General features: G+C 34.4%; 1 long non-coding RNA gene across 1 annotated transcript; it reads left to right on the top strand.

The window, feature by feature from the left end:
• Window positions 1-1755: 1755 nt before the first annotated feature.
• LOC122574960 lies at window positions 1756-4356 on the top strand. The gene is made up of 3 exons (XR_006319264.1): window positions 1756-2412; window positions 2539-2823; window positions 2915-4356. It is a non-coding gene; the product is annotated as an uncharacterized LOC122574960 (long non-coding RNA).
• The last annotated feature ends 8070 nt before the right edge of the window (window positions 4357-12426 follow it).

The raw sequence follows: 12426 nt of genomic DNA, 5'->3' as shown, positions 1-12426 counted from the left end.
AAAATACCGATTCAAAATCTCATGTTTTTCCAGCCATGACGTCTGGCCCGTTTTTGTTTTTCCGGTTTGCGTTTTTCGATATAAAAAGATTGCATCAAATTTTTGTTGAACGAGCATAGGGTGTGATGCTCGTGAGCGAAAAGCTGTGAAAATTGTCAGAGGTTTTGTTTTTGGAAAAAAAGAAAACTATTCAGATACAGGAACCAAGATAATAATAGTTTATGATATGATAGATGTACATCTGAATTTCATTGCATTTTAGAAAAGATAATAAAATCACCCAAACAAGATGCCGCAATGAAAATATAATGAAATATTGAATCTTGCAGTTTGCATTTAAGTATGGAGTTAATGAAATACAATGCAGCATGTGTGTGCCTAATCTTTTAGTTTGTAGTATATACAGTGTGACCCATTTGGAATGATACATGTAATTACTTCCTAAAATACTCGCTATGCAAAAAAATGTTTGAAGTTCATAAAACTTACTTTATTTCGAGGGACATTTTATGATGGTCAAAAATTGGTAATTATTTAATAAGCTGCTTCAAAATGTTGTAGAAATCAACATCTTGCACAATCAATGAATCAACATCTTTCTTTTGCAAATTACTTCTCTTCGTTACCTTCGGCTATGGGAAAAAGAAAGCGTCAACATTTAAAGGTGCCATAAATTTAAGCCCTCACCCGCATGGTGTGTAGGCCAGCAGTCCTGACGTCTTGCGATTGTGATGTCTGAAAACGCGAGACTTCGAACGCTCGTAGCAATTGCTTAGGTTCCGTTATCCTTGGTTCTAGGGAGAGATAGCGAAGTCACTTGATAATGTGGAAGACAACAAATGATCTTGAATGACCTTGAAAAGTAAGAGATTATAGATCGATGAATTCGTCACGGAACAGGCTACACACTTATGTGCACAAAAACATATAGTTCTGCAAAAATGCATGAAAAGAAAACAAGGATCACTTTAAAAATTTGTAAGATACATTCATCTAGATAAGATTTGTGATCATCGCAAGATGCCCCACTCGAAATAAGCTAAGCTTTGCTTGAAACATTTTTTCGCATAACGAATAATAGTTTTTGGGAGATAATTGCGCGTACGTACCACTTGAAATAGTGTCACCTCGTACATACGTACATAACGTCTAAATATGATAGAAAAATTATAATACGTACAGACAGATCGTGGTATCCTCTTGTTAAGTTTTGGAGCTGATTTCGAACGACGTTGGTCTCCTCCACGCAAGCTGGTCATCTCTGCAGCCTGTGCCAGGCACATTGTCGACATGTCGTTACTTGGGTTCTGGTCAGCACGTGGATTTTATGCGATTTTACTCGCACAATTACCGCACACCGCCCCAGAAATCTGTGGTTTTCGTGGTCGATCGTTAGGACTAGCGGCCACCCGCTCGCGTAATTAATTCTGTTCATTGCAATTTATGTTCTTCTTTCACTGTTTTCTCCCAGTTCCATTTATTGTTAAATGCTGTTGCTTATTGCCGAACGGTCCATAAAATTTTTCAGGGAAAATATCAGCTTAAAAATTGGACATTATTTTCAAAATATTCTGTCGTTTAACGAGGGTGGAGCACGTAGAAGGAGTTCCAAAAAATAATTATGTGATAGGAAGATAAGAAGACAATTGACGGCGATTGCGTGTCCATTCGTAATATTTATTCATAAGATTCGCTTTATTTATAATATTCGCTCGATGAAAAATCCCTGAAGCATTAAGAATTAATTTAATTAAATTAGCATACGATATCCATCAGCTGTTCTCAGAATAGTTGGTTTTGCTGTTTGACGTAATTACTAGCGATTAACAATTTAATAAAAGATGTACGTTCCTTATGTGGTTAGTATGTAAATATTAATTATTGTAAATGTTCTACTAAATGTAATAGATGTTTTAACATAAATATTAAAGAACAACTAACTCAATAACATTAATATATATAAATCTTTCGTAATGTTTGAATATTAACGCCATTGTAAATAATAACATAAAATATTTTGGTCGCCTGGAATTTTTCTGCGAACCTCGATAATATATACGCCTAAGTTTTTAAGAGAAGTTCTGTTTTCTAATCTTCTATCTCCGTGTATCAAATTTATGATGGAAAGGTAGTATTTGTGTTCCACGCGTGCTTAATTATACGTCAACGTGTCTTTATCCAACGCGATAATTATTCTTCATTTGCATTTTGTCGAGACAAACAATTCGAAACGAAGATCCTGGACGAGACCTCTTTTGTCGAACCAGCCGACAACACAGATAGCTTCTCATACTTTTCAACCGGGAAATCGAAGTGAGAAAAAATTCTCGGCCTCGTTAAGTTCAAGATGGAACGATGGTGCTGTTAATTCTTTTAAAAGCCAGGTAGCTGGGGCACATCAGAATAATTTGCGTGAGTTCAATGACCGAGATATATTTTTGTAGAATTATTTGGTTTACTTTTGGAGTATCATATGTTAGAGAATAATTCCTAGAGAATATTTCTTACTAAATTAAAAAAAATGTTTTTCCCAAACAGATAAAATATACTAAAAGGGCGAAAATAATTTCTAAATTAGAAAACTATAAATTTTAATATAAAAGAAATAGAATTAGTATATGAATAGGGAGACAGAGCGAGAGATGTACGAGAAGATTAGCAGAGAATCGTAAGAGACAGAATATTAAGAATTAACATTTATGAAGAAATGAAAGAAATAGAAATAGAATGCGTGCTAATTTAAGCAGGAGTAAACGCCAATAATTATGAAAATAAATCGAATTATAGAGAGTATCATTGTGGTTTAAGGGATAAAAGAATATCGTAAGTTATTACCTTACACAAATTTGAAAATCACGGATTATGTATCGTGTTAGTTATAAAATATTGTATAATGATATTTTATATCCTATAGTTTGTAAAGCGGATTAAATTCGTATAAATATAATATGTTATTCATCGCATATGTTTCATCGAGATTGATGGTAGTAGAGGATTATTAATTTCATGAATGAAATATTGGGAAATTGAAACAGTCTAATAAGAGTGTGTAGATATATGTATCAGAAGAATGTATGATTCAGTAAACCGAATCATCTTCATAGCCGGGAGACTGAAAAATAAAGTATTAACACTGTTACTACTTGTTAACAAATACCCGTTAATGATATCTAAAATTATTGTAATTTTTTCCATAGAATATCAGTAGAATTTTTCTTATACAGGTTGTGAATGTACGTCATGAATGGTTTCGAATTAAATCATTAATCGTGATGCTTTGTTTCAAATATCAATGTAATTATGATTTGCATGTCTTATTACAATGTGAATGAAATTTTAACATGTATCGCACACGTATACCTTTATCGGAGAAATATAAAATGATCATTTACATTTTCGTAGTATGATATGAAACAAGCTGGTTCTTTATTTTTTAAGTACCAGACAGAAGAACGTTTGAACTGGCGTTATTAGGTAGAAGAAATCAGACTCGAAGGAAACGAAGAAGCGCAATAAAAGGCGATCCACGTCTGAGAAAAGTACGGGAAAACTCTTGGTTCCCGACATCGCGTTTCCTTTTCCCGAGTTCTGTTAATGAGTTTAAAGCGATCGAACGGAATTAAATCTAATTAAGCAGAAAGGAGAAAATATGAATAGCACTTTGATGTTCACTGAGTTATCTAACACGTACTCGCTGATGAGCAATGAACTACATGGTAATTAATAGATAAATTATATCGTAATGCGAAAAATTTCCCCTAAAAATCCAAAAATTTCTAATTACTAGAAATTGAAATGTATAAATTCTCTTTTCTTTGGGATGGTAAGCGGTGCTGTTGCAACATTAACTTTAGAGAAAGGAAACTTCTACAAGTCTAGGATTTTCATGCACCATCATTGCGTGATAATTCTTGACCATTGGTTAATTTAATGTTTGGTTACTATAGTGTAATTATTCTTGTCATAAACTGACATTTAATGTAAATTTGGTATAAGGAGCACATATAAATTTGTTTCTAGCTTGTATAAAACATAAAAGTCATAATAATTATTGTAATAAGTTGCTTTAAGTAAAGAGAACGCGTAAATTTACACTGAAGATTTAAAAATATCATTGAATTATATTTATTTGTTTATCGCAAGTACGATGACTCAAACGCGTTGACGAATGCTTTTCTCGTTTTATGCGGAAAAGATAATAGAAAATGCGAGGCATGATGTAGAACTCATGCTAGAGAGATGACATCACTTGCAATGTGTATCGATGATATCATGTTGCATTCTTGTTTCTACGTTTACATAATTATTTCGACGACTTTTTACGAAAGAAATTTACACGAGATGCATATAAAGTGATGCAAGATATCTAACATTGAGAATTTTTTTTATGAAGTCCAAATAATTTAATTAAAGCTAATAATAGAATAAATATCTATCATTTAATAGAAAAATTTAATTTACAAAAGAAACTTAAAAACATTATTAAGAGCATAATTTAAAAGATGTTAAAGATTGAAAATTTCTTTTAAGTCAGACACTAAGATTACAAACGATATATATCTTCTTCGTATTACTTCAAATATCATAGGTGCAGTTCGTCATAAAATGACTGTATTTTATTTTTAGGTTTGATGTAGGCGTTCATGGAAATGTGTTAATTCGCGAATCACGCGTATTCGTCTATATTTCATTCAAGCTCGAGAAATTTATAGCTTACTGAACGATGTATTCTCCTTAAATTATTATCAATATCGAAAATTCTAGGGAAATAATTGCAAAAGTACTATTTTTAATCGAAGCTTATTTGAATTGAAGCAATATCATTTTCTGATGTCAGAGAAGTTGTCATCTCGATCCGTCCTCTCCGATTTCGATGATTTTTAAATATATTGTAAAGCTCCACATTTTGAGTAATTTTTTCCTGTACGTATAACCATCGGTCGGTTTTAGTTTCCAAGATATTCGCGTAAAACTGCCGGTATCACACAGTGTATTTCTGCCTATAGTTGTGCGTCTGTAGCAGCGTATGCGTCAGTATTGGTTGCCGTTTATTCTCTGTTTATAAACGAAAGCCGGGCGAGCTTAAAAGTCCCGAGCAACTGCATATACCGCACGAAATGTTTGTTATAATTCACTTAAACATTGGCTAACGATGTATTGACTTTGGTTACGCTTATGTGAAATAATAACAAATTAATTATAAAAATAATAGGTGAACGAATAATTGATACTATTTTACGAAATAGAACGATCGCAGTGACTGGATTGAAAAATTCTAACCCAAACCCAATCCAAATCACATTGATGATTTTCACTTTTAATTGAGATATAAACTCATATTATAACAGACGTTTCTTACAGCCTCGCATATCCACGTTGTGCACGGAGCCTTTAAGCTCACCCGAATCTCATTTATAAACAGACACAGAATTAAATTTGCTGGTAAAGCAAGTTTTTCGCGAATATCTCAGAAATTGAGCGAGAGTAATGGTTATATGTATAGCAAAAGTTGTTCAAAGAGTTGTTTCCTTTAACATATTCAAAAACCATCGAAATCGGAGAGGACGCAACGGTCCTACAAGTTCAGCGTAAGTTCTTCTATGAATAATAAAATTTTTATTTCAGTAGTACGGTAATATAACATATTGTAATATATGTTATATTATATATATAATATATGGTAATATTTATTATATATTCTTATATTTAATAATAATAATTACTATCAATTAATTAACATAATTTATGTTTTCGTATATAATATACAAAATGGAATATCGTTAAATGTAATATACATAAATGTTACCGAAAATATTTTTTGATAGATTATGTCAGTCTCTATAGAATCATGAACCAGCGAAAAATCATGCTTTTACTTGAATAAACTACTGCAAAAATTGCGATAAAGAAATGATACCAAAATATAGAATACACGAATGGATCAGGAATAATATTTTTCGCTTCTTATTTCTATTATTTGCTTTTCATCTCGTATATATCGAGAGACACAAAAAGGGAGTCTCTGTCCACCTATCTCGTCTAAAAATTTTCTGTTCGACGGAGTCGCATGAGCTTTTATCGTTTATACTTATTTCTTTACTGCTTGACCTAAATAACAGATTCAGCTGTAGACTTTACAACGGTACCATAAAACGATTATTGTTGTATTATCCTGCATGCGAGTCAATGGCAATTCTACTCGTTTATTTAATGTATATTTCAAAATGTACAATAGCATTAATGTAGACAGTTTCCAAATTATAATGGTAAGGCGCGAAATATAGTTCTAGCTTACGTATGAAGAGACGTATTAAAGAAAAGAAAGTTACAAAATGAGATGTATGTATACATACCCATACGAATTAAATTTTATCACTGAAAAGTCATTTTAATCGTTCGAAAAATGTTCGTTACATTGGAATATAGGAGACAAATGTGTAAGACTATTTTTTTCGAAATTTGATTTTTATCCTTATCGTGTGCCATTTATACGTATGTTTTATTTTACATACTTTTCATAATCATAATTTTATACATTTCCATTAATAATTTGCACCCTGTATTCTTTTACATCTAATCTAATTTCCTGGAAAATGTACTTTTCCAATAACTATACGCGTACACCAACTTAAACCGACCATCATTTTATAAACTTTCATAGACATGCGTTTCATTTCTTTTTTCTTCCATCAACTTAACCGATCGATTTTGATCTATCGATTGCATAATTACGAGGCGAGAATGGTCGAGATTTTAATTTGAAAGCGGTTCGAATCTCTCTCCACCAGGCTCCAGTCGGCTCATCAGCAACTGTTGCGGAATACAGATATTAGAGGATCATTTATCTTACTTACGCGATGCTGGCCGATGAGCCTGACCCATTACAGTCGCCGGGGAGTAAAATTCCTCCGTTCTGATCCAGTTTCTTCTGGCGGTGGAGTGTTGCCACCTTCGGGAATCAATATTCATTAGGGCGCGACTATCTTCCTCTGTTTCCACCGGTTGTTCTCATTCTCTGTACTTGTCGATTAATAGTTGGAAGCTTTGATTGACCGATCGCCTCGCAAACAGCCTGTAGCTAATCGCGATGGGATTTATGTGCACCGACCGCGTTAAGTAATCGTTTTACAACAGAGAAATATCTGTAAAGACGTGATATATCGTCCGCGAAACCATCAGGTGAAGATGCTCGTGGAGACTGTTTCCCTGAGATTTGCCTTTTTCCTTGTAACATGTTCGCCGAGCAGGAGTTCGTCGATTCTGTTTTTTCGTCTTTAAGCGAGAAGTAAGGTGAAAGAGAAGGAATTGTTACGTTTTATGGAAATGAAGTTTGTACGATGCTATATTGGAAAGGGGAAAGAATAAAACGATAATACATGAAAAAGAAAGTAATAACGTTTGCAAGACTTTATAACCTTTTTCCTTCATAGAGAAAATTTAAATTATTAGCATATGAACGTAAACGAGGAGATTATATATGAATCTGTGCAAGCACGACTTTCGTGAAATTCATCGTAAATTGCCGGCAATTTCCTACCCTGTGATCACCTTTTATCGCGGCTAGAAAAAAATGGTGGGGAAAAGAGATGGGTCATAGATATGCAGCTAAGAGGTGTAGTTACTAGGTGGGAGAGAACGAGAAGGAACAGAGGGGTGTGATAATGGGGGGAGCACCTATAGAGTAGAAAATTGTCTGCAACTTACAACATTCTCCCATGCTATCGTAAAGTCAATAAAACCGTATCTGAAATTTCATTTAGCAGAAATAAGGGTAGCACGTTCTTCCTTTGACGAGTTTTGCTACAGTCAATAAAGGAATCTTTGTGCGCAGAAAGTCACGCGGGTGATTTATATTCCAAATTTTTTAATATTCGACTATCGTTACATCGATTCAAATTTGTTGAGGTTTACTGATGGAAGAACGGGTGGATGAATTGGTAATAGGAAAAATATATTGAAATAAGTCTAGGTATAAGTATAAGTATAATGTTTGCTGATCCAGATTCTCACTTTTACAGTGTTACAATACAATAGAAGAAGTGCTGTGATAGGGACCAAGCTCGTATATTTACAACAAAGGACATTACTAAAAAGTTAACCTTGTAGCTTTAGCTGAAGGCTACAAGAAACAGCAATAGAAATCTACTTATAGCTCTCTTGTTTCTAGACCTTGTAATCCAAAACAAAATTTATATTCAAGGACACAATAATATGGACCTCTCCTTATTTCGAATTTTTTCGTTTCACTAAATTCTATTCTCTTCGTAACAGCGGTCTCCAGCTTATGGATATACAAAAGAAAAAGTGTAGAGTTTTTCTTGAAGTAATTATTTCAACAAAATTCTATAATGAATTTTTCAAAATGGCCTTCGTGGATTAAAGGGGTTTCTATTCGAACTTTAAATAAAATCTAACGGACGCTCTACCCCTACGGTGTGCGTTTAACGCATGTATAGTTGTTAATGCAATTTCTTTAAATAATATATCACTGGTACTAGAAAACAGCTACTGTTAATTTGTAATGAGTAAAGGGAGATCGTCAACAGGTATGGGAGAAATACAGTCAAAAGTACTGCTCCACGAATTACTGTCTGCAATGGTGAAACAGCTGATCTATACGCACATTTTTTCTTTTGCTAGGAAAAACGTGCGTATGCGCGGCGAGAGAGAGAGAGAGAGAGAGAGAGAGAGACAGACAGACAGACAGACAGAGACAGAGGACAGAGAGGAAATGTGTGTTCGTACCGGGTCGTACAGAGTTGGTCGAAAACAGGCTCTTAGCAGTGATTTGAAAACAAGCGACAAAATGCTGTAGCATTCCACGAGCACCTAAAGCTTCTGATCTGACGTTTTCGCGTAAGAAGAGTTGTTTCAGTTTCACCGATCGAGCAACGGTATCAAATTATTGCAAAGCTACGCAATTACGCAAATTATCGCACAGAAACCTATGAACTCATAGTAAAATTCCACACTTGTTGTAAGCTTGCAAATTGAATCGAACAATACGATCTTATTTCGCAAATGAACAAAGCGTTTAATCATCGCTGATCTTGCGATGTTCTATGAAGAGAACAGGATAATATTGGAAGGTGACGTACGAAATTTCCGAGGTTTCGTCGAAAATTTCAGACCGGTTTTGTGATTTTGTACCAGGAGAACATGATCACATTGAAAGTAGCGTGATTCTTTTTTTTAACTAATTTTCAGATTTTGTATCACGAGAACATGGTAACGTAGGAGGTGGCACAGTTTGCTGATTTTGGGAAATGTCATGTTTCGGGAATTTTTCGGAAGATATTTCGCGGTCTTTTTTTATAAGATTCTTCCTTAAATTTCGCACAGTTATCCTTCGTACACTTATTTCGTCCATTGGTCATTCTTAGCTGGTTTGGTTATTCTCAGTGCGCATCGTTTGGCTGCCTTTTTAAACATCGTATCGACGATCTTTTTTTACTTATCTCTGCTGTTAACTCATTCATATAATCAGCAAATAGAGTAAAAGAAAGCCATCTCCAGCCATCAGAAACAATAGATTTTATTACAGTTTCTGAAAGAGCGATACAAAAATGATACGAAACAGCAGAGGCAATAGGTTTATAATAATTGGATCATTCGCTAATAATTCGTTAGTAAAAAAAATTCAATACCAGAGAGAAAGAATAGAGCATCGATACGTAAGCTCTTTTAATGATCACTGTTACAATATTTTGCGGGTATATTCCTATTGAAAGGGTTAAGCACGATGGAACATCGGGTGCGTGCAGACAGCCGTACTTCCGATGCCAACTTTCATTGGCTGAACACATTTTTCTCGCTTCGAATCCGTTTTTCAAGCCTAACTTTGAAATGCAACGACGATGGCGGCGCGTCGTTCGAATCAATTTCCTCCTGACTCGCGTGCAGGAAATCGAATATACCGGAAACGGGCTTTGGCGATCGGTTGGGAGCACGATCGCCTACCAGGGAGAGCTGCTCGATCTCTTTGTCAGATAATCTTCCTCCTTTCTATTATTATTTTTTTTTTTTTTGCTCCTTTACTTTTTTTTTGTTAAACCCCTTCTGGCTAGGGAAGAATACGAATGCTAGGCGTTGATCTTATCGGATGATCTCTCGAATCGTAACTCTATTCCCTGGTGTTACATCGTGCTAAATCGAAAGGCAGAGTGGCAATTTGTTCTTGATGGAGAGAGAATTCGCTGGTTGATAATCATCGTCATATAAAACCGTTTAAAATTAAAGAGCTTTTGTATGGTAATCCGAGAGTGATTCGGCGTTTTAACGCTAGGACCCCGGCGATTTTATTCTGTCTAAAAACACTATAGCGAACATTTTGAACGTACATGATCTTCTTGATTTTATGTCTATTGTTAAAATACTATTTCGGTATACATTAATATTAGATCATTCTTTTACATTGGTTTCATAATCAATTAAATTCTTTTTTCGTCATAGTGTTGGACCTATTGTAGACATATGAAAGATAAATGTATATTACAAAAATGATATAAGCTCGAACTGTAACTTCAGTTGAGTTGTTGATAATCTGTGGTGATAATTAACGCGACTGTAAACAATCAACCAGAGAACTATATTCTTTTTTCCACTGAAAATTCGAAAAATAAAATAATTTAATACAGTACGTAAAGAAACCGGGTTATTTTATTTTGAACGGATTTGAAAATGAAATTCGAATTTTAGTATTTTGACAAGTGTTCGCGAGAAGTAATTTGCAGCGCGACACTTTGACGCGAGTAGACAAGCTCTTTTAGTTAATTTATTCCCTCTTTTCGTCTCTCAAAGAGAATGTTTAAATACGGGTAGAATGCACGCTACATGCGAACATCCTCGAAATTGTTTTAATATCTTCTCGTTTATTTATTCCCCTTTGGCCTCTCGCAAGCCGATACTTTGCTACAAAATTTAACTTTCAACTTTCTAATTGTAAAGCTATGAAGGAAGTACGCTGAAAAAAAGGTTAGAAGAATTGAAGTTTTAATTTGTCAACATTAACCTCGTGCTGTAACATGCGGTTGCGCTTTTCACTTGTCGAAAAATAAATCGCTTTTTTATCTTGAGTCTATAACACATTTTTTTTAAGTTCGTATACATTATTCCTTCTGAAGGAAAATATTTTAATCGGCTAAGTTAAAAGTTAATTTTCTTCAATTTTCCAAGCTTCTAAACTTCTACGCAAAATTCTTTTTAATTTCTGTAAATTTCTGCCCTACGGATTATTGCGAAATTGAATTTTCTCGCTGACTATTGTTAACTTCATTGCAGAATATCTACATATTATGACTGACATTTCTCAAATTTAAATTTTCCCTGCTTCAGTCCAAGTTACAGTAAAAAGACTGAAATTGGTCGATATTAAGTTACAATATGTATCAATATCATTTTAATATCTGTACCTCTTTTAAAGGGAACTGTTTATTCCAAGCATGTAAGGCTGTTCAGAGGGTTAAGCTGCCTCCTGATCTTGCTTTATATTAAAGGTTTTCTTTACGAGCTACTTACCGTCTTTCGCAAAAAATAACTTCTCCCCTGTATATTAAATTTTCATGTATTAAATAATAAAGCTGGGTTTCACAAAATGTAGAACCGTTTCAATAAGTATGGAACAATGTTCATAATTTCCCTAGTTACACCTCGAAATTTTCTTTCAAACCACATGTCACCAATCCGAGTCTCCAAAAATTTCGCGATCCTCAAAGAACGAAACAGATTTAGCAAGGTGATGGCTGCAGATTAAACGAACTTCATCCTCGTTTCATGTTCCATTTGCGTAAACGTTCCGCTTCCGTTGTTCATCCTATTTTACCGAACTGGATTCCTTCCAATTCGCCACATTCGACTATTTCGTTACTCATTCCAGGAGTTAACTACGGTCTTGAATAGATTGTAGGGATTATTTTATAGAGGACGTTCAGACAAACTTTTATCGGTGAAACCGTAAAAAGACCGTCTAACCTCCGATTTCGATGATTTTTGGATACGTCGTAGAAATCGATATCTTGAGCAACTTTATCCGATACGTATATTGACTGCACTCGCTTAGTTCTCGAGATACCAAAAAACTGCCGACATCATAACAGTTACAGTGAATTCTGTCTACAGTTGCGCGTCTGTGCCAACGTATACATCGATATTGATTGCGGATGAAATAACATCTAACCAAAACCCGATCTTTATTTTCATTTTTTAGTTTATATTTAGGTTTGGGTTAAATAAAAAGATATCGGAAGGTATCATGTTATCGGGTAGGCGTGAGGCAATCAAACTGACGCAAACGTTGCCATAGATGTACAACTATAGGCAGAATGGAACGTGTTAGTACTGGGAATTTTTTCCACAAAAATATCGAGTTTTACGACATATCCAAAGATCATCGAAATCGGAGGATAGTCGGTCTTTCTATAGTTTCCC

The sequence above is a fragment of the Bombus pyrosoma genome, linkage group LG14 (assembly GCF_014825855.1).
Source record: "Bombus pyrosoma isolate SC7728 linkage group LG14, ASM1482585v1, whole genome shotgun sequence".
Lineage (NCBI taxonomy): Eukaryota > Metazoa > Arthropoda > Insecta > Hymenoptera > Apidae > Bombus > Bombus pyrosoma.
Note: the sequence above shows the minus strand (reverse complement) of the source record. Positions and strands in the feature narration are given on the sequence as shown.